This window comes from Ptychodera flava, chromosome 18 (assembly GCF_041260155.1).
Source record: "Ptychodera flava strain L36383 chromosome 18, AS_Pfla_20210202, whole genome shotgun sequence".
Taxonomy (NCBI): Eukaryota; Metazoa; Hemichordata; class Enteropneusta; family Ptychoderidae; genus Ptychodera; species Ptychodera flava.
Window position 1 is genome coordinate 16543003 of NC_091945.1, and position 3905 is coordinate 16546907.

The 3905-nt window shown below is 38.5% G+C and overlaps 1 non-coding gene across 1 annotated transcript; it reads right to left on the bottom strand.

Annotated features, from left to right (window-relative positions):
- Positions 1-109, bottom strand: LOC139118019 (U6 spliceosomal RNA). Its single transcript, XR_011548621.1, has one exon. It is a non-coding gene; the product is annotated as a U6 spliceosomal RNA (small nuclear RNA).
- Between the last annotated feature and the right edge of the window lie 3796 nt (positions 110-3905).

Consider the following 3905-nt stretch of genomic DNA (forward strand, 5'->3'; position numbering starts at 1 on the left):
AAAATTTTGGAACGCTTCACGATTGTGCGTGTCATCCTTGCGTACAGGGGCCATGGTAATCTTCTCTATATCGTACCAATGTTAGTATATGTGCAGCTGAAGCCTGCACACCGAATGTGTGCGGTCAATATAGACATATACATCTTTTTGAAAATAATAACTTAGGGCAGAGTATGATATTGGAACGTATACTATACGTTGGTATGATATGCAAATATGAACCAAAACGATCAATGTATATTTCAGATCCCCTCATACTCGGGGCAACTACTCAAAAAATTTGCAAATCTCCCCAATTCCTTCAGCCCCTCTGTGTGTGTGTGTGGTGTGTGTGTGTGTGTGTGTGTATGTGTATTTATTTCCATCCGAGTGAATTTAAACTGTTTAACTACTTTTGAATATATATATATATATATATATATATATATATATATATATATATATATATATATATATATATATATATATATATATACATACATTGATGGTGTTTCATCACCAAATATCAGTTGTAAGCATAGCAATTTCAAAATGGTAAAGTGACTACAGTATTTTGAATAAGCTGTGAATGTATGTCACACTCTTTCTGTGTATAACAAGATGTCCAGAAATGTCGTTATTAGTCACCAATACAGCAAGAATAGAAGTTAATCAAATTTTACCCCCCCCCCCGGGACCAATGTTACGGAGATGACTCACACCTCCAGAACTTCGTCGATTTATTCAGCACAAAGGTTGGTATGTTTTATTTAAATCATCAATGCATTTCGCGTAAGCCGACTTTTTGAACTTGGACAGTTATGTGTCAACTGGAAACTGTGACAAGCAACACAAAGTTGATGGTATTTCATCACCAAAACGCCATCTTATCTACGTAGCTAGACATACGCTTAATTGTCGGAACATTCACAAAGTCATCGAGCTGATGTTAGACTGAATTGAGTCACTTATGAATTTATGTAAATTTCTGCCCGCTGATTGTTTTTTAGAGTTGTTTGTATGATTAAGTTTTACCTTGAAGTATTGTAATGGGTGAAATCGAATATGCAAATATATAATCAGGTTGAGAAAGCGTAAAGTTAGATGTTTGATTTGGTATAGCAGCCTTCTATCATGGGAGGGCTCTTCTGTAAGCATCTTTGTCGACATGTAACTTTTACGCGGGAGAATAAAACGTGCCGTTGACTTTGAAGACTGAGAGTCTTTACGCTGTTCATGTATCCCGACTACCTCTCGCATGGTAATATCCCGATGAAAGGCAAGAGTGGACTGTAATACCAGCCATCAAAGTTTAATGTTTATTGACCATGCATTGCTCACTGAAAGTCGGTTAATACATTTTCTCGTTTGTACGCAAAGCATACAGGGCAGTAACTGTATCTTTCAGCAATCTTTCATGGTTTTTATTTGGTACACAATCGATACATATATGCCCAAATTTCAGTTTGTCAACATAGAATACATATACATAAAGTGTTGTGTCCTTGTACTATTATGCATGGATTTTGGGCTGGATTGAAGAGTCACTACCTAAAAATAACTGGTTAATTCAACAAGCTAACACGTTACATAAGGAACTGCGTTTGATAATACAATATAAAAATAATAAAGAAGTTGTATCATCGTAAATTACAGCAGCTTGAGGGAGAACTAAGACAAGATCAGTATAATCATCCGTCTTTTCATGATAATTTCGGGATACAGATTCAGTGACGATGCACTATGTCAATTCTCTGAACTCGTACTTTAAAGGCCGCCCTTGAACTAGCTTCCAAGGTATTGTATGGATTTCCCTATCTTGGTTTTTCTATGTTACCATTCGAATGGCAGGTTAAGAAACTAAATCCAGTATTGACAAAATGGAATCACGCCCTCATCAAAGACAGAAGCAAAGAATTATGGGCTTTTTTGCTTGATTTCCAGTACATCTTCTGAAAGGCATGGGCTTCTATAAATTGTGGCCAAATCTGATGTTCAACGCACAGCTGCTGAAACGACTGGTTATCTTTGAGATCATAAAAACATAACTATGACAAAAGTCGCCAATGGTTGCTTATCACTTTGCTCATTGACTTGAAAACTCAGCACCGGGAGAAACACAAGCTCAATTTCCCTGTCAGGTGCATCATTTAGAATGAAAAATGTCTTGTCATTGTGACCGTATCAATATGTTACGAAATATCCGTTCATGCGACTTTCTCATGAAGGATTCTCATAGAGAAAAAAGTCAAGGGTCACATTTTTGTCATATTTTGTATCAAAATTGCAGATTTCACCATGACGACTACACTTTGCAAAACAGAATTTGAAATTGCAAACGCCCAGGCCAGGTACATATCTACCGAAGGGCGGGCCAAACATGCAACTAGATGCTACCGTTCGTGGCTTGCACGATGCATTGTATGCGATTATTGGCTGGTATCCGACAACCCAAAACACTCTGACCCTCCCCGCCCATTTTTAAAACAGGATGACTCCACGAATCCACCACTCACAGACCGAAGAAATTGATCCATCTCTAATGCACGGTAGCAACTGACTACTACCATGTTTTCTGTATTCTAGAATGGTCAGTCAACACCAAAAACTGTTGAGAAGGAGAGGGAAAGTTCCTGTATGTCAACAAGAATGGTAGGGATATGGTCACTGTGTCAATTGTGGTAATTTCAGTTGAATGCACATTGATCACACTGACAAGTTAGCAAGTGCCTTCTTTGAACTTGGCATTGCCAAGCATTCTTGTACTTGAATGCAAACCACGTCACGTTGAAAGGCTAAACAGACGTTTGCCGTTTATCGCATTCACAAATATGCATGGTTTCCCTCTGGGATGTCACTGTTCGTCCGTGAGTTTTCAGGATAACAATGTTCCGCTTTTTGTGTTTGACGGTGCCGGGACGAGTTGCAGAGCAAACACATCCACATCTGCATGATGTTCAGATTTTGCTGATCTCAAAATGAGAAGTTGGGATTAAGAAGAAAGTACGAGAAACGTGAAGAAATGGCGGGCGCAATAATACAACACTTGTGGAAACACGAAATATTAATACTGGCTCACATTATACGTGTAATAGTTTGGGTACTGTACCTTTTTAGTCAGGGCCTGCAGACGGCGGAAAGCATGGACTTGTAAGACTTATTAAAGCCAATACAGTGAAGGACAAGTCGACAGTGCTCCCCGACATTTCACATTTTTATGCAAGAATTCGAAGCGCTTCTTCAGCCACAAAGAATCGGCCAAGTGGCTAGTGAGCTATGACACTATGATGGAGTGAAGCAGATATTATTTCATATGTATGCCATGGTTAAAGTTGACCGTTGCTTTGCATGTCAGTCACAGTTCTTACCACATTAATTCAAACTTAAAGATATAAAAGAAACCGCTTCAATACAATGTCTGATGGCGTCTGATCCATGGTAAAACCTAATGCCCGATTTTATCTATTTTTACGTTCAGTCCACAACTTGTAATTCAAAACGTCATATATTGACATCTTTGGCTCTTGCTTTATGATTTCACGTCAACTTATCATTCGGCATCACATTTAACAAAAGTACTGTCAGTCTTTTCATACAAACCTACTGTTTTCGATTATCAGTGGCAAAATTTGCAAAGCAATATTTACATTGCAATCTTACAATCTACACGGAAAACGGGTTCACCGAGTCCCTGTATGACACCAACGATGTCCTAAACAGATCGTTTTGTGCTATTGAGAAAACCAGTACCAATACAAAGTTTCATTCTCCCATACAGGTCTTTGGGCTGAGAACTTTGCAAGTTTACATTTTCCATACGACAGCGACCTCTACGTCTATGTTCCTCTACTGTCGTTTCTTTCAGGGCTTTGCGTTCGTACAGAGTGTAATGATTTGTACGCATAAGTGTACTAACTTTCGCTGAG